The sequence below is a fragment of the Suricata suricatta genome, chromosome 11 (assembly GCF_006229205.1).
Source record: "Suricata suricatta isolate VVHF042 chromosome 11, meerkat_22Aug2017_6uvM2_HiC, whole genome shotgun sequence".
NCBI lineage: Eukaryota > Metazoa > Chordata > Mammalia > Carnivora > Herpestidae > Suricata > Suricata suricatta.
Window position 1 is genome coordinate 35,149,843 of NC_043710.1, and position 20,410 is coordinate 35,170,252.

Genomic DNA, 20,410 nt, shown 5'->3' on the forward strand with positions numbered 1-20,410 from the left:
TTGATACTTCTGGAAAGTTCTGGAAGCTGGGAACTCTAAAATCAAGGTCCCAGCATGGTCATATTCTAGTGAGTGTTCATAGCCAAGCCCTTCTCATTGTGTCCTCACATGGAGGAAGAGGATGAGCGAGTGCTTGGCTTCTCTTCTAGAAGAACACTAATTCCACTCATGAGGCTCTGCCCTCGAGACTTATCTCCCGAAGATCCTACCTCCTAATACTATCACTTTGGACTTTAGGATTTTAACATATGAATTTCGGGGTAACACCAATATTCAAACCACAGAAATACATCATGTTGGTAACTATACTATTATTTCTTGCACCAATGATCCATAGCAAACTTCGGTAACATAATGTTCAATGGAAGTAGAACTTTGTGGTAAATGTGGTAAGGGAAAGTGACTGTCTGATTAGAGTGAATCTGGGCTGAGAAAACAGAACAACTTAGGTGAAGTGATGAGACAGCAGAGCAAGAGTGACCAAGAAAACAGAAGCTTAAGAACCTTGAAAATATTAATAGGAGATGGTGGTTAGGATTCAGGTACAAGGTTCTGGGACATTTTATTTTGATTATTTTGTTTGTTTGCCTGCCTGCCTCCTGTAGGCAGCAGAGAGCAAAGTGAAAAGAGGTGAACAAAACTAAGCTTCAGAACGATGAATCTGGCAGTCATGTGTGGGATGGATTTAAAGGGGGAACATTAGAGAATGGAGAGTAAGAAGAAAATTATGAGAATCTCAGAGAAAAGATTTAATGTTTTAAGAAAAAAGTCCATTTTAAAAAAGAGAAGAAAAGATAAGAAATATATGGAGGAAGAATTTCCAGGACTTGAAGTTTGTCTGTAGGAGACTCGATAAAACGTGAAGTTAGAATGACTCCCTAATGTTACTGCCCTTTGAAATCAAGAATTTAGGATACTGATTTTGGTGTTGTGAGAATGTGATGATAAAGGGATAATTCATCCTCTTTTGGATGAATTAACTTTTAAATGTCAGTTGGAAATCCTTAAGATGAAAACACAGGAAGATCAAATCTCAGACGGGTGAGGTAGGCCACCGTGGACCTATTAAAATAGATGAAATGGTTCATCTAAAGGAGAATGGTGAACAAATGTGGCACTGTTGGAAGGGTAGGGTATGTATCTGGAGAAAGTAGATACCAATGGTGGAGAATGAGTAGGAGGTAAATAAGAAAAGACTGACCAATGTCTTCCTAACTGCAGCCAAAAGAACATGTTATGCAGTGTTGAGAGATGAAGCCCAATTCCATGGAAATAGACGTCTCTGTAGAAAGATGTCTGATATAAGACAAGAGGGAATTCACAGCTCATGACTTGTAGAGCTTGGCATCATTGAACATTACTAGCAACTGGTAACCATGACATAATGTTATCATGTCTTGCTGTGAGGTCACTAATCATAAACCTCTCTGATCAAGGCAATAAGAAGGACTCTGGGCCACAAAAATTACATATTTAGAAAGTATATATTTAGTGGGAAATGTTAACTTCAGTTAAACTAAACTATCCTTGATTAAAAAAAAAAAAAGAGCATAGAGTCTAAATTCAGTTTGAATCTCACACTGAAGTCTATACTTTTCCCACTCTTGATGGCAAGCACTTGCCATTCATCAAGAAGGGACTGAACTTGATAAACACCTTATAAATCTGTGACTGCATTATTTTCAAATAGACTGTGTTTCTAAGATTTTATTACCTTACAAGCCTTCTCAAGGATTCATTAATATAGTGGCTTAGAAGTTTTGATTTCCTTTGAAAGAAGAAAGACCTTGATGGCCAATAAATATTCACTTTGGAAGGAGATATGATGATTAATTATTTCTCTGAGTTTATTGGTTGGTTAAGGCCATTGCTATGGCCTCTATGGCTGTTACTTACTATGTTCTTGCTGTTACTACCTATCCACACACACAGATGACAGTAGGAATATATTAGACATGTGTACTGATCAATTATCACTTGCAATGTTGCAGTAATGGTGCCAATGAATCACTCTTCCCTTTATCCATGCCCTTTTGTAACTCCCGGCCACACTGGTTCTGGGTTTGGTCAGATGACTTGTTACAGCTAATGGGACATTAGCAAGCATGACATAGCAGAGGCTGGAATAACATTTACACCTTGGGGCTTGCCTCCTTGGAATGCTGTCAAAATACAAGAAAGCCAGGCCAGGACCAAATGTTGGAGACAGATGGCCCAGCCTGCTGGTAGCACCAACACATGAATGAGACCACTTTTTATTGTGTAGCCCAACCAAACTGTTAGATTTTACAGCCTTATTAGTGGCCCCAAAACACTGCCAAGCAGAGCAACAGAACTCTGGGTAGGCTACATCATTCTTATTTTAAACTACTATGTTTTGGGGGTTTTTGTTAGATACAAGTTTATTGTTACAATTATATGGTCCTGTGTGCCTATATTATGATATATTTGTTTCTTTTTGTTTTTCACTCATTTGCCATAGAGAGGTAAAACACAGTCTCTACAGAAAGAACTACATGTTTCTTAAAATACAAAATATATTGGATCTCATTTTCCCACAATAAATAACCTCTAGGTTTTTTTTCAATTTATTTGCATTATACACTATTTACATTAGTGTGCTATGTCTAGCAAAGTGCAGTCAGTGTGATTTAATGTGTATTTTCCATGGAATAAAGTATGGTTCAAATGAAAACATCATACTATGTTAATGGGTAATTTTTAGTTAAAGTGCAGACTCTCCAAATGCAAAAAGAAACATTTGTGAATACTTTTTAATAGAAGGTCTTGATTTTCCACCAACAAAAATTGGTTTCTTAGAGTTTCCTTATATGCTTGACATTTTAAGAATTCTGTCTCATAAAACGTAGCCATTACTGTAACAATGACAATAGGACTTGTTGGTAAAATATTCCACATTCAATAGATTGTACTGGGACTACCATGAAGACTGTATAAATAATACTTTATATGTTAAAAAGAGAGAGAACAAATTGGTATTCAATAGTTTATGGCACATTTTAATATAATTTATCCAAAATTATCAGTATTTGCTATGCCTATAAATGACAAATTACAGAAAAGTCAAAACTCTGCTCTGTTTCCAACTCTTAACTTTTCAGTAGATGGTATATATCATTGAAGATTTTCTAAACACTTTGGTTTCTCTTCTTTTGGTCCTGTCTCTGTTCAGTTATTTATATGTGAGATTGTAAGTAGGCTTAGCAAGGATGAGAGATGAGACTCATATTGCTTTATTTCACCATCTTCTTAGCTGGTGTCCAATAATTCTTAGAAAAACAATGGAAGAGCTGTAGTGTGTTTAGTCAAATTTATCACATTATCTCTGTCATGCAATAGCAGGTTGTACTCAGGGTTACCTCTACTGATTGTAAGGGAATGATTAAGTGAGACTGTTGATTTTCTAAAATCCCTAGATGACAACCTACTCAACACTTGTACCTATCATTCTTTAATTTCTTATATTTTCTTACTCAGATTTGGTCCGAGTAAATTTAAAATGTCAGCAGTGTTGATCCATGAATTTGCAAAGGTTCTTCTTTTCCTCTTACATTAGTGTTTCAGGATGAAGTGTGAATATTCAGCTTATAACGGAAATAATAGGGTTATTCCTAGAGGGATTAATTTTCTCATTCAATATCCAGTGAGGGCCTATTATGTGTACTATGGTAGGTGCTAGTAATAAAGAGCAAATGTACAACATAGCCCCTACATAAAGGAAGCTTATATTCATGCAGAGCTAGTCACTGTAAGCTAGTGTAATTACACTATAATGGAGAATTACACAGACCTGCATGAGCATATTGGAGATAAAGCTATCCACCACATCAATAGCTCATGATTGCATAGGACAGTTCCAAAAGTTGTTCAAATGTATGAATAAGGACCAATATCACATTAGAGGACACTGAGGCCTATTGAGGTTAAATAGTTCCCAATTATCTCATACCCAGTACACATTAGAGCTGAACTATAAGCCACTGTTTGATTTTGAGACCTGCACCTTTCTGCCAAACTAGAGTTCTTTCACAGAGAGATGTAACTTAGTTTTATCTATATGCTATTTCAGTACCCCGTGGTAGGGAAGGTTATTATCATTGCCTATGAAAATGCTTAAAGGATCAGAAGTTAGAATGAAAAAAAAATCTCTCTCAAATCTTTCCTAGCTATATGGCAGCACTTAGTCCTGAGACCAGAAAGAGCTCTTTTGCATATAGGTCTGAAGACAGGAAGTAATACTGCATCTTACTTTGCAGAAAATAACATCTCAGGAACAAATGTATCTTCATAAATATATAAACTCTCACAAATAAATTCACCTCTCAGTTGTTTTTCCTAAGTTAACAAATTGAATAAGTGCTATGCTTTCTAGAGAGATTGAAAGTCATGCATTGATCCATCTTTGTTCATTTTGGATCATTTCAAAGGCAGTAAATATATATTATAAGCAAGAATCAAGTCAACAGAATGAAAGTGGCACTGAAGAGTCCTGAAAGATGAGTGGAAACTAGTGTTGTGAAGAGCAGGAAGTTTGGAATTCTATATAAAGAAACAGTATGTTCTGATTCACAGAAGGTCTCAAAGGTTAGTAGTTATTGGGAGCTTCTAAGCTATTCCGCCAAAGGAGCAACCATAGGAGAAGTGGCTAGTTTCCTAGGACAGGCTAAAAAAATCTAGTAGTCCTTATGTATTAGATAAATTAGTCATATTTTCACATAAATATGAACTTTGATTTTCAAATTAGAATGCCTGCTACCCCAAATTTCTGCATTTTCCGTAACTTCATTCTTTCTGTGAAACAGCTGCACGAGCAAAACTCCTATTTGCATCGTGTGGTCTGGAGCTGGTAAGGTTGGAGGGAGGGGCAAGAAGGATGAAATGAGGAAAAGGGGGCAGAAGAAAGAAAAGAAATATGGCAGAGGGAGGGTATTATGTGGATTCAATCTATGAAGATTTAGTTTTGGACTTGCCCAAAGGACATAGAATTGAAGGTTGAAAATGATCAAAATAAAGTTTGGAAAATAACCTTTGGACAGAGATTGCCCATGAATAATTGAAACCAATCTGTAGACACCCAAATTTCATCCATATACACATATACCCTTAGATGTGCTTTTATTCACTAAGATAAAATAAAACCAGCAGAGGGCATATAAATGTCATTTTGTATATACTAAATTATTAAAAAGTTAACTTTGCATTCTACCATCATTTCCTCCTGTCATTGAACTGTATATTTGAATAGAGAATCAGATGCACCAAAATTGTATATTTATAAAAAATTACCTATACGAGAGCAAGCTGGGTATTGCCTGGTGAAAGGGGTTAATCCAGAAACAAAGTTTGTTCTTTTAATTATATATATTTAAAAATTATGATTTGTTATTCATATATATGTATATATATAGTGAAATGATTTCTACAGTCAAGCTAATTAACATATTCATTTTCTCACATATTTATCTTGTGTGCATGTGTGGTGAGAGCATCTGAAAGCTATTCTCTTAGCAAATTACCAGTATTCAATACAGTATTGTTGACTGTAGTTTTCAGTATTATTGGCTATATTTTACATCTTTGTACCTTTTCATTCTAGATAGCTGCAATTTTGTATACTTTGGGCATCTACCCATTCCCCATTCTTGGCTTATTTTATTTAGCATAATATTTCCCAGTTTCACCCATGCTATTGCAAATGTCAGGATCCAAGAAGGCGTTCTTGGAGACAAAAGTATTTTTATGTGACAGTTTGTATGCAAAAATGACAGCTGCTCTTATACAAGTTACTTTTCAAGGGGAACCAGAAAAAAGGAAACTTAGTTTCTTGATCTGAGGAAACCATCAACTGCACTGTTTTGAGAATTTAGAACACTGTGTTAACTCACCTGTTGAGAGTTACCATTTCTGCTGCTGCTTTTGATGTTATGCAGACTATTGTCTTGTTATTTATAGAGAAACTGATAAAACAAAAAAGACCTGGGCATTTCTCCTAGGGGATATCAAAAAGGAACAGAGTTGATGATTGTACTCCACTTTGCAATGCTCTAATCACAGCAAATGAGAAAGCATTCTTAAAGGATGAAGGAGGCTTTTGTAGGTAGGATTCATGTTAAATCCCTAGGATCATTTGGGAGGGGAAGAGTAGAGATAAATAAGTCAGGACCAAACCTAGAACTTCAGGATCAAAAAATGATAGAAACATGATGAGGGAGAATGTGTTTCGAGAATATATTAGTCAGTAGTGCCAAAGAGAACTAATAATAATTCAATACCAGGGAGATATTCTGAGGAACAATTCATACAACAATGTGCTTATACATAATCATTGTGTAAGTTATTTCTCGTTCAACAAAAGGCTAATTTATATGTGTGACTCCTCACAGAGGGTGCTCAGTAGTGTCAGATGTATTAGAATGGAAGGAAAAGGCAGAATCATCCAATGAGTTTAGCAATTAGAAGTGTAATGATATTATTAATTTAAAAAATTTCACACTGAAAATGGTAGCAGAAGCTCATGTGAGGTTAATTAAAGGGTGAATTTTGTGTGATAAACACATGTATTTATATGTAACAAGAGATTCCCAGAATGCAGGAACTTGACTTTGAAGTGAATAAACTAAACATAAGTTCATGGGAAGGCTTATTTATTTTAACCTGAAGAAAAAGTAAAACACAAATATGCTTACATCCTAAGAGAAAAGAGTCATCAGAAAAAATGAACTTAAAATAAAGAAGAAATAGAGTCTACTTACACAAACAAGACATCAGAAAAGGCAGGATGTAGATTCAAAGGAGAGGCTCTTTGGTGCAGACCATCCCTCAGGAGGGTGACCAAAGATGGAGGGAAGCTAGACTGGCATCTAAAGCTGCTTTGGCATTTGTGAAAACAAAAGACAAGAAATTCCCGAGTAAAATATGGCCCCTTAAGCAAAATTTCAGATGTTCTAAATTATTATGGTGATGATTTTTCCTGAAAGAAAGTTTCAAACCAGTGGTCTACAAATAGATGTGTACAGATCAGGATACAGACAAAACCTGACTGCTTTTAAAACTAAGAGAATTTTTTATATATGTTTGTGGGTATGATACCTATAAATTATTTTACTATGTGGTTTTTTTAAGTACTTCCATCCTGCTGTGAGCACATGTATTCACATTCATTCATAAGTCCCTATACAGATACAAGCCAAAGAGAACTTCAGTAAGACACATTGTAATAAAACTATCAAAAAACAAAGATAATAGACAGAACTTTGAAAGGAGCAAGGAAAAAGAAACTGATCTCATACAAGGGAACTCCCATAAGAATACTAGCAGATTTCTCAGCAGAAACCTTACATTCCATAAGAGAAGGCAATGATAAGTTCAAAGTGCTGAAAGTCAAGAATGCTTTACTCAAAAACAAACCACAAGAGACTCATAATGAAAAAGAACAAACTGAGGGCTGATGGAAGGAGGTGAGTAGAAGATGGGCTACATGGGTGATGGGTATTAAGGAGGGCACTTGTGATGAGCACGGGTGTACTGAATTCTACTCCTGAAACTAACATCTCAGTGTATGTTGACTAGCTAAAATTACCCTACAAACCTCTCCTTTAGAAATGAAGGGAAGATAAAGGTTTCCCTAGAAAATCTGTTAGATCTGCTGTACAAAATACTGAAATGCATACTTCAAGTTGAAATGAATGGACACTAGTGACATGAAAATGTATGAAAGTATAAAACTCATTAGCAAAGATATATATATATATAGAGAGAGAAACAAAACCAAAATACTCTGATATCGTAATGGTGCTTGAAATTACTTAACTCTAGTATGCAGGTTAAAAGGCAGACATTAAAACTAGTGATAGCTACAATAATTTGTAAATGAGTACACAATATAAAATATTTAAATCATGACAACAAAATCATAAACTGTGAGAAAGGGTGGAGTTTTTCTATGTGATCAAAGTTCTAAGCTTAAAATAGATTGTTATAACAAAGATGTTTTACACAAGCTACATGTTACCCACAAGGTAAAAACCTATAGCAGATGCACAAAAGATAAAGAGAGAGTAATAAAAGCATAGTGGTAGAAAAAAAATCATTAAATCACAAAGGAAGACAGTAAGAGAAGAAGAAAGGAGCAATGTAACTAAAACCATCTCTAAAACAATTCATAAAAGGGTAATAGTTAATCTTTACCTATCTATAATTATTTTAAATGTAATAGATTAAATTATCTTATCAAAAAATATAGAATTGCTAAACAGATTTTTTAAAACACCTAATCATATGCCATGTATAAGAGATTCACTTCAGCTTTAAGAACACACATAGGATGAAAATGAAGGGAGAAAAAAGGTATTCCATCCAAACTGAAACCAAAAGAGAACAGAGGTAGCTATTCTTACATCAGACAAAATAGACTGTAACTCAATAATTATAACAAGAGACAACAAAAGTCTTTGTATAATGATAAAAGATGTCAATTCATTAAGAGGATACAACAGTTATAAATATATATGTATCCAACATTGGGGTACCATATTTATCAAGAAAATATGAACAGAAGTGCGGAGGAAATAGATAGCAATTCAATAGTAGTAGGAGACTTCCATTCCCTACTTTCAACAAGATATTTCATCCAGACAGAATATCAATCAGGAAATACTGGGAGAACATACTTATAAACCATAAGGAGTTATGTCTACAAAATGTAAAGAACTCTTACAACTCAATAGCAAAAAAAAAAAAAAAATCCAATTTAAACATCAGTAAGTTGTATGAATAGACTTTTCTCCCAAGAAGATGGGAATCTATAATCATCAGGGAAATGCAAGTCAAAGCTACTGCATACCTCTTAGGATGACTATTATCCAAACAATAGCTAACAAATGTTGTGAGGATATTGAGAAAAGGGACCTCTCACTCATTATTGGTGGGAATGTAAATTGGTACAGCTATGATAGAAAACAGTATTCCTTGAGAAATTAAAGATAGAACAACCAAGAATCCAACAATTGCCTTCTGGATAAATATTTTGGATAAATATCTGCACATTAATCTCCATTGCAGCATTATTTACAATAACTAAAATACAGGAATAAGAGCATAACAAACTCATCAAAAAAAGAATTGTTATTGCCAGTGGTTTAGGGGTAGGGGAAGTAGGGACATGTTGGTCAAAGGATATAACTTTCAGTTACAGGATGAATAAATTCTGAGGAGTAATACCTCATGATAATTAAAGTTAGTAATACTGTGTTTTCTACCTGAAATTTGCTAAGAGAGTAGGCCTTAAGCATTCTCATCAAAGTGGGGGAGAAATAAAGCTATGTGAGATGGTGGACATGTTTATTAACTTGATTTCTGTAATTTCACAATGTGTTCATATACCAAATCATCACATTTTATACTTTAAATATATACAGTTTTATATCAATTATATGGCAATCAAGATACAGAAATGAATAAATATATAAACCATGTCTCTATGAATTGCTGATTATTTGATCTTGATCAACTCATTCAGTGAGCACCATTTAGCAGTACCTGTGTACTTGGAAGATTAAAATAAAATGTCTATGCTGAATGCACAGAGTAGTTGTAAAATACATACTAATTCGCTGCTTTAAGAGAGACATTAAAAATTATTTAATTTTTCATGAAATAATAACCACTAAATTCATAAAAACAAAGTATGATTTACACTTAACTGTCATAATTATTACCGTGTTTCCCTTAGGAACCTCATTTTGCCATACACACTTGCTGGTAAATTTGTCATAACTCTCCAACTGATCCAAGACTTCAGAAGAAATTTTGTCTCAATGATCAATAACATTTTGGGCTTATTATGTAGCTCAGAAACTATAATAATATAATTTCTTCCTGGCATTACATGAGTGTATGAATGAGTTCAATACTTCCCCAAGCTGAATTGCACATTTAATACATGACACACCATGAAAGATATCTTTCAATTACAAATGCAAGTGCACACTATATTCTGCTGAAGAACCCATTTATTTACAACATATTTTTTCTATTAATAAACATTGTACATATAGAGCTAAATATATGTATGAATGTCTGTGTGTGTGTGTGTGTTTCTGCTAACTAAAGCAGGGAGAAAACCTCCTATCCTCTTCCATTTTTTTTTTTGAAAGCTGAATCGAAGCTTCACTCATTTATCCTCCTCATTTATCCTCCTGATCATATCCATTCCTGTGATGTCTGCAGTTAGTGACATTAATGACCTTTAGTGCTGTCAAAGGTTTACAACAAGTTGCATCTAATATTCAGGAAATGAGCTCTTCTCAGATTTCTCTGTATGAAACAAACAGGAACAATAACAAACATAAAAACTACCATTCTTGTGTACTGATTGAAACTTTTCCTATGGTGAAAGTAGCATCCATTGAGGTCAATTAATTAAGATACCTTGTCTCAGTTTCCTTTGAAATTAATGAATTAAGAATATGTAAATAAATTCAAATTTTTATAATAAATTGCAATACAGTGTTTGAAGCTTTAATAAATTTGGAAAGATAACTTTTATTAAAGTCATTAATAATGTGATTACTAATGGGATTTTCCAATGTGCCAAGCATTATACTGTTTTTACATTATATTTGCCCTTAATATGATATATTGGAGGTATCCACATTCTGAATATGAAAATAATTTATTTTATTTTATTTCTTTAAGCTTATTTATTTTGAGAGAGAGCATACTCATGAATGGGGGAGGGATAGAGAGAGAGGGAGAGAAAGAATCCCAAGCAGGCTCCATGCTGTCAGCAAAAAACCCAAGGGGGGCTCTATGTCACAAACTGTGAGATCATGGCATGAGCCAAAGTCAAGAGTTGAACTCTCACCAACTTAGCCACCCATGCGCTATACTTGATTTTAATTGACAAGATAGTTTATTCATGATCAGTTGGAAGACTCAAAACCAGGACAGTTTTAATTTAGGTTCTGTTTTAATAAGCATTTCCCACTGCCCAAAGTGATTATCTGTGATCAAGCTTATTATTTGCTTATTGTTATAAATTGTTTATAAATCACTTGAATATCTCATTTTATCAGAGAAGGTTATTTGATTCATCTTAAAGAGGAAAAAATTGCTGAAGTTGAAAGAGCAGGACTTATGATTCTAAGACACAGCCCTATCTGGTGAGTTTGGCACTTCAGACTATTCACTCAGAATTCACTGATAAGTTTTTCAAATTTTAATCCCAACACAAGAATCAAGTTTGGTCTTACTTCAAGGGGAGACTCAAATGAGGGAATAGAAAAGGAGCTTTGGGACTGATAGAAGCATCTGTCCCTGACTCATTGAACAGGGCCCACAGAAAGCTGAGGAAGGATGCAAATTATTTCAAAAGGGCAGCAGGTGTTGCTTCTAAGTTGCAACAACCATCAGGAAGTTTCATTTAAATTCGTATGCCAACGTCTGCAGGATTTTTCTCCTAATAGGCAATCATTTGACAATGAAGCAGAGTAGCTTAAGTTGAAATTTTCCTGGGATGCAGTATTCAAAATTGCCTACAGATTGGTGAGAATTGCCGAAAGCTTAAGGTAACAAAGAATATTGCATTTTTTAGTATATCGCAGCATCAGGTTCTTTCTGGTGTGTCATTCAAAAGCCTGAAGAGAATGAAGTCAAATTTTTTACTGTTTTATAGCAAATAAAAATAATGATTTAGTGATCAAGATCTGTACAGTCTCAGAGATTCATATTTTCTCAGTTGAGGGGCTGTGAGTTCAATGCTTAGTTAAAATATGTGATTATAAAAAATAAACTGTGAGAAAAACAATGGTAGTGTAATCCATGGGGGAAAAGGTTTTATTGTCAGAGCATAAGAGAGTATAGCATTTGCTTCTATAACATAAAATAGTATAGAAATTACTAGGAAAATAGATTTACTTTTTTAAAATTTTTATTTATTTGTGAGGGCAGAGGTAGGAGCAGAGAGAGAGGGTGACAGAAAATCCCCAGCAGGCTCTGCACTGTCCACACAGGGCCCGACGTGGGGTTCGATTTCAGGAGCTGTGAGATCATGACCTGAGCCAAAATCAAGAATTAGAAGCTTAATTGATTGAGAAATCCAGGTGCTCTGTAGATTTCTGTTCACGTTGCTATTCATATTCTCTTAGTATGCTAGGTCCTGGACTTGCTTCCACTGTGCAGGAAGAGGGGTGTCACCCAGGCCAGTAAGAAACAGTTCTCAGCACGCGGGCAGGTGGTCTGAAAATTCTGTTCAATTCTGACACTAACTACCTGGGATAGCATCACACTCCCCAAGTTCAAGTTTCAGTCTCACAAGACTACGGACCCACCACCACTTCCCATGCCAGTGACACGTTTGTTACCTTCTGACCAACCGGCTGCAAATTGGAGGGTCCTACAATCCCCTCCAACCCACATCGCCTATTACAGGTCCAGGTTTTTGTCACCTGTATTCTAACCGACCAGCTGTAGATCAGAGGTTTCCAGACCTCCTCCTCCTAGGGTTCAATTAATTTGCTGGAGTGGAAACTCAGAGGAACATCTTACACACTAGGTCATCTGTTTATTGTAAAATGTAACACAAGAATAGCCAGGTGGAAGAGATGTGTCGGGCCAGGTATGAGGAAAGGGTGCAGAACTTTTGTGCTCCCTCTGAGCCACTCTCCCTGAACATCCACATGTTCGCCAACTTGGACGCTCTCCAAACCCAATCATTTTGGGTTTTAATGGAATTTTCATTGCAAAGGCATGACTTATTTGATAATTGGCCATTGATGAATGATTTAACCTCAGCCCCTCTCCTCTCCCAGGAAATCAGGGAGTGGGACTAGAAGTTTCCCTCTTCCATTATAGGTGGGTTTCTCTGGCAACCGGTCCCCTTCCTTAGGTGCTTTTCAAAAGTCATCTCATTAACATTAACCCAGTTGTGGTAGAAAGGGGCTTATGAGTGAGAAGATACCTATTTTACCTTTATGGCCCGGAATCAAATTTCAGGAACTGAGGGCAGGATTAAATATGACAAAAGATGCTCCAATTGCTCTTAACACTTATGAATTTCAAGGGCTAAGGAAGGAGCTGTGAGCCAGGAACTATGAAGAGAGGCCAAATATAACCAATTATACATTTGGTCACCTGCATGAAATACATATTTTGTATAAATCACAATACTGCAAATCATTTTGGTATGTTTGATTTTCTTTTAGTAATGTATAGTATACTTGTTGAATAATTTTTTGAGAAAGGTCTCTAGGCTTCATCAAACTGACCAAGTGGTCTATGGCAGAATAAAAATGTAAGATCCCTAACTCCAAAACTTTTCTCTTTCTCCTATTCCCTGTTCAATAACATCTTGACCTGTCCCCTCTAACTTCAGAATAAACTTCAATCTAAGCACTTACATTATCGCTAATACTTCTTTCTTATAGGAGGCCACCATCTCCCTAACATGACTAAAGAGGCCTTCTCACACATCTTCTTGCCTGCGATCTTGACCTGTATAACAGGTGTATCCCAGCCTGGAGCGGCTGTTTTCTCCTTCTTGCCAAGGGAATTTGGCAGAGTCTGTGGACAGTTTTGGTTGTTACAACTTAAAGGGTATTATTAGTATCTGCTGGCCAAAGCCTAGGGATGTTGCTAAACACCATACAGTGCAAAGAACATCAATGTACAACAAACATTTATCTGGTTCAAAATGTCAATGGTTCTTAGGCTGAGGAATCCTGTTCTATAGTCTTTCTCCACAAATAATATTCTTTTAAAAAATTCAAGACAAATTAGGTCCCATGCCTTCTGTAAGATTCCCCTTACATTGAGAAGAAACCCAGTTCTCTTTACAGTGTCCTATAAAGCCTTGCATGACTTGGCTCCTGACTATGTCTGTCAGACCTCCTCCTTCACTCTGATGCAGCCTCACTAGACTCTTACTGATTTTAAGAGAACTTCACTCTTTCATTTTTTATCACTTACAGGCGTTGCATATCTAAATTCTAGGATCTATAATATTCTACTTCCAGATATTTACTTGGCTTACTCACTTCATTCTGGTATCAGAAGTCACCTTTCCTAACTAAAATAGCATCTCACCAATTCACCTGTGGTCCAACAGAACTTTATCATTTCAATCAGGGACTAATGAACATGTGCAGTTCTGTCACTGACAAGTCTACTATCAATAACTCCTATGGCTCAGATCTTTGTTTTTTTCATGTTGGTTTTCAGCCACATGGTATTATCTTCTCATCTGCATATTATGTTTTACTTTGTACAGGTCATTATATTTGTAGTGACTGTAGAATGTTGAGACCTAAGATAATATTATTGTCTTCCAGATAGAATTTGTCAACTTCTGTCAATACTTTTAGTGCAAGAGCATCTTCATCCAATTCCAGAGATAAAAAATATTTGAAGCTGAAGTAAAGTCCCTGATAACTTCCTTCCAGTTCATTTGTGCTCCTAGGGCTTGTGGTAGGGAGGGGCTGGGAGCACCCAAAGTAAATTTGCTCCATCGAGGTTTTCCAGATCAGAATAATGTGGTCCAGTATGGCTGTGAAGAAGTCCAGTTTGATCTTTGAAGCTCAGCCGTCTCATCTCTGACCTAAGAAATTGTTCTCTGGTGTAACTCTTTGGTACTGATAATAAAGGGAAAAGCTGGAGTGGAAAAAAGCCAGCAATAAAGGTAATCATGTAACCTAAGCCTTCTCTGATAAGAGTAAACAGGAATAGAGGCCATGGTATTAAGCAACAATAACAACAATAAAACCTTTAACAGAACACTACTGTTTAAGGTGAATAAAGGAGATGAATGAATCAAAGATCACTGTGAGTAATCAGACTTGGAAGACATGTAGTATAAAACATAGAAGAAACATTAATAAAGAGGGTATTTTTTTTCTTTTAAGAAAATTAGTTTAACCTATTCTTTTAGGAAAAATTCATTAAGTCAGTGTATGTGTGTGTAATGTCTGCTATATGCCAGGTCCTAATCAACATAGATTACAATTCTGATTGAAGGAATCTCCTGCCTTTCAACTAGGCAAATTATATTGTAAAAGGCAGAGAAGTGGACAGAAAATTAGAGTACAGTATAGTAGGATACAATCCAGTATGGCACAATAGGGGTGTATCCAAAATATCACCACCGAGAAGGGGTCACTATCTCAGGAAGAAACAAAAATGAAAGCTAAGTAGAAGTCAACCACACCACAAGTTGGTAGATGTTTGGCAGTCAGAGAGAGACGGGAGTGTTTTTGCCCTAGGAAAGAGAAAATATCAGTGAAACTGTGGCTTGTTTAAGTAAGCACAAGACACTCAGCATGTGTGGAACTACAGTATGAGGTAGATAGTGATAGATGAGAGTAGGTTCAAAACCGTGCTAGGACGTTATTGTGAAGACATTTGAAGAATTTGGGTATATGCTGCTACCTGATCACAAATAGGTATGACATGTGGTTGTTGTCACTGAACAGTAGGACACCTTTTTTGCAATAATGTGTTTCTGGTATTGATGGCTTTATTATTCTCATTTAACATGAAAGAGAAACTTTAAAAATCGTAACGGGGTTCCTGAGTGGATCAGGCGGTTAAATGTCTGACTTCTGGCTCAGGTCATGATCTCACATCTTGTGAGTTTGACGCCCGTAAGGGGATCTGTGCTGACAGCTCAGCTGTCTCCCTCTCTCTCCTTGGCCCTCCCCTGCGGGTTCTCTCACTCTGTCTTAAAAAGAAAAATAAACATTAAAAAATTATAATAAGTTCTTGGGTATTTGCCTTTATGACTTAACAAAATTGAGTATGGGCTTTGAAATCCCACAAAACTTTGCTCAAATCTCAGCTCTGCTTCTCCTGTATGTGGATGTGAGCAAAACATTTAGTCTTCCAGACTGGGGTGTAATTTCTAACTAATACTTATATCATACAGATAGCTAAACTAGAGGTTGCCTGACAACTAGGAAAATATAGATTCGGAAATTTGTCTCTGAGATTACTAAGAACGTGATAAAACAGTTTTTAAAGCTACAAGGCAAAAAAAAAAGCGCTTTAGAGGAAGCAACACTAGTTCACTAAGTTTTAAATGCTGAATCTTTCCTTTTGACACTGCAGGTTATGCATGTTTCCTCTTAGAATTTCCCACAGGACACTCAACCCTACACTCATTATCTTACGCTCTGTCTAAAATTTTACCTTTCGCTTTACCAGTTTTTATGCTATTACTTTTTTATAATGTTCTCTTAAGTGCCTCCAGTCTTGGGAGATTATGATCTCCAGGCCCTGAATGTTCAACATTACCTTGCAATCTATCACTCCCAGTTCATTTCCAGATCATAATCCAGAGTAGTCTCTGTGACTCTAATTATTGAGAAAACTATAAAAGAAAAAAAGCTATAATACTGATATCACTATTTCCAAACCTACACAGACTGTCACTTCCCTAATGCCTCTTTCAGGTACTCCGGGTAACTGTAACCAAGGATAATTGGAATCTAACCACCTGCATGTAATTAACCAAACATCACTGTTTTACTTTATGATTAGGGTCTCTGTTGACAATGAGTGAATCCAAGGGCTTAATTATAGCAGTGTGTAAATTGAAACAAGGTGGCAAAAACTTAAAATGCAAAGCAAAACAGAATATATTTCTTCCGTGTTTTATTGCTACTGCTCTTACAAAGAAGCAAGTTCAAATGAATTGAATACCACAGAGTATCTATCTACCTATCATCAGCGTAAATTAGCTTTTAACTTTTATATGCAATTAGAGAATATAGGATTTTTTTTGCTTATTCCATTTTATTAGACTATATATAAAAGGAAGAAATGTAGTAAAGCTGAAATCAGAGTCTCATGAAATTTAGTCAGATCTCTTTTTTTTCCATGAAAAAGAATAAAAACATTCATCAAGTTCCCACTACTCATAATATCAAATATAAAATAATAACATAAAATTAGGGAAAAACAAAGTACAATGTAGCTTTTTAATTTTAAGCATTGTGTTTAAGAGTTCATGGAAAATGGAACCTTTTTATCTGGTTGGTAAGAGTGAAGCTTAGCTTAATATTTCTCAAGAAACACTTGGGAACACATATTAAAGGTTGCAAAACTGAGGGTTGCCTGAGTAGCTCGGTCAGATATAAATATATATGTGTGTGTGTGTGTGTGTGTGTGTGTGTGTGTGTGTGTGTGTGTGTATTACATTTCAAATGACCATTCTCTAATTTAAGATTTTGAGGAAGATTAAAAGAAGCTGTGTGGGCACCTGGGTGACTTCGTCGGTTGAGCCCCACTTTGGCTCAGGTCATGATCTCGCAGTTTGAGAGTTTGAGCCCCACCTCAGGCCCGCGGCTGTCAGCCTGTGGGCACAGGGCCGCTTCAGACGTTCTGCCCCACTCTCTCTGTCCCTCCCCTGCTTGCGCTCTCCCCCCAACTGAAAAAAATAACAAAGAGCAAAACTTTATTCTCTTCCTTTCTGCTAGCCTCCAAGAGCTGAGTTAATTATTCTATTCTCACAAACTGTGGAGATTTAGACCATTTATATATTCCTCTATAAGCATAGTTCTTCAGCAATGTTTCTTACATGTGTATATGTAAATGATTAAGTGCGCACACCATTTTTTTTATAACCTAGTTTCTCCAAACTAAATGTTTAACATTTTTGTCTTTTTGACTTAACCAGATCCTCCCATCATCAGCGTCCATGAAGAAGGGTTCATACAAACTGCTGTCCATGTTCCTTCTAAATTGACTGTAGCAGGTACTATAGGACCTGTGTAGTGAGGCCACACTTTCTCTCAGATATTAAGGTATTGGCTTCTGGCTTCTTCCACTGAGTTCCTTTTTTTTTTTTTTTTTCCTTTTATATGTAACATCTAAAAATGTCACAATGTATGACTTAGTCTTTTCATTCTGGATGGACACGTGGTTTGTTCTTTAAATATGCAATTCCTATTTTTGTCTCAGGAAACCATTTTTAAATCATGATATCTTTTTATCTCTTTAATATAAATTTTTATTAATTATATTTCTGTGGGAACATTTTGGACACGTGTATCTTTCATTCCCCCTGCCATTGCTCTGAAGTTTTTCTTCATTTAATTAAAAAATCTTTTTCTACAGAAAAAACTTGATTTTCAATCATGAATTATCTGACTCACTTATGTTCTAAGTTATGCAATAGTTTTGGTGGATTTATTTTGGTTATTAATTTGTTTCTTTAGTTCTGCGATCTCCATTTCTCTCTGCCGTTTTATCTTCATATCTTTGAGGTCTTGCCATATCAAATTAATTTTTTCAACAAATTTTGTGATACCAATTTTTATATGTCTGAAATTTTATACTTTTCTTAGGGGATTTAATTTTTTGTTTTGGTATTTTGCCCCTGTCTTCTGCATGTAAACTGTACTTTTTTTATTTTTCCTAATTTTCTTCACCTAGATAATGTCTATTCTCATATGAGTTTTAATGTAATGTATTTTCTTAGTCATATTACATGGGAACCCTCCATCACTAGTTGAACTTTAGGCTGCAGTCTGTGTGTCTTCCTTACTGAACCACAATTTAAGTGTCCTTTATTTTTGTACCTGGGTGTAACCAGACAGAGGCAGAACTCAGCAGGAACTCTGTGAATACTGTATTGGTTCTAGGTTTGTTTGTCTGTCTCTTTGTTTGCTTCTATGAGATTTTGGTAAGCGTCTTATTAAACATTCTCCACCAAAGAGGAGGAATTTGGACTATACTCCTAATCAACTTGGGAAATTAAAGCATTTGCTCAACATAATAACAAGTCAGAACTGGATATTCAGTTTTAAAATTTCATCCTGATAATAGTTGTGATCACAAAACATCACAAAAATATATATGAAAGGATTAAGAAAATTATTTTTGTGTAGATTTAATTATTATTCAAATATCTATTGTCCAAATCTACAAGGTGAACTTTTACAGCGATTTTGCAAAGAAACCATATGATCCTTGCCAAATTACATTATACTGAAACAATGCATAAGAATCATAAAATAGTTCTTGTTGCTTTCAGCCTAAATTCAATTACTCTGTGTTATAAGAATAATGATGCAAAGAAAATTTAATCTTTTAATATAAATGCACATATGTAATGAAGAGATACATCTTCAGGAAGAAATGTTGACTAAACTCTATGATGCTGACATTGCTTACAAGTGTTATAGATAAGGAAGCCACTATTAAATTCCAGTTAGTATTAGTTAAAAGAAGAAATCCAGGGGCGCCTGGGTAGCTCAGTCGGTTGAGCGTCTGGCTTCGGCTCAGGTCATGATCTTGTGGTTCGTGGGTTTGAGCCCCATGTTGGGCTCTGTGCTGACAGCTAGCTCGAGCCTGGATCCTTTTTTGGATTCTGTGTCTCCCTCTCTCTCTGACCCTCCCCTGCTCACACTGTCTCTCTCTCTCTCTCTCTCTCTCTCTCTCTCTCTCTCTCTCAAAAATAAATAAAAAACATTTAAAAAAAAGCATGTGAAAATACACAATTGCTCATAATATTTTAAAAAGAACTCTCAGGAGTGGTTTGCCTGAATGTCTGTTTTTATACTGAAGTTCATTGGGTATACTGAGGGAAGACGCTGGTACAAATTTTTCTAATGAGATAAGAAAGCACCATTTTGTCATGACAAAGAAAATCCATTATTGAAATACTTATCTGATACAATATGATTATATCAACTTACATCCTTTGCTATTTTTAACAAGCTAAATAAGCTTGATTTGATGATTTAGTAGTTGCACAGATAAACCTTGATGAAAGATTCAGAATTCTAAGAGAAAATTCAAACAACATTTGGGCTTATTGAACAATTGGACTTTTATAATTTTGAGTAAATTAACTTGGAGGATTAGCAATATAGGACTTAAAATTTTTAAATGATATTCTTGGAAATGTAAAAGTATTATATGATATATGTGGATACATCCAACACAAAAAATAAGAATAGATTGCTGAGAATATATTCAACTTCTTCTAAATGAAAAATTTATTGATTCAAGAAAATGAGTATTTTATGCCTCAATTTTGAAAATAAAATGACATTTTATGTTTTTTCAAACTTCTGGCTCAAGCAAACTGAGCATTGCAGGTTTAACATATGTTTTATATTCATAATGATTAAGATTACAACACATTTCAATATCCCATCTTATAATAAGAATATGATTCACAATGGCTGACAACCAAGGTTTTCTATATAGTACATATTTAAATTAAAGTGAAGAAATAAATCAATACAAAAAGGCAACTGTTATCTAGAATAGCCAGCTTAATTTAAAACATTATTAAAATCAAAATGATTTAAAAATAAATTAGTAGCTAGTTAAATAATAAGTAAATGTTAACTTATCATGACATATAAATATTTAATAGCATGGACAT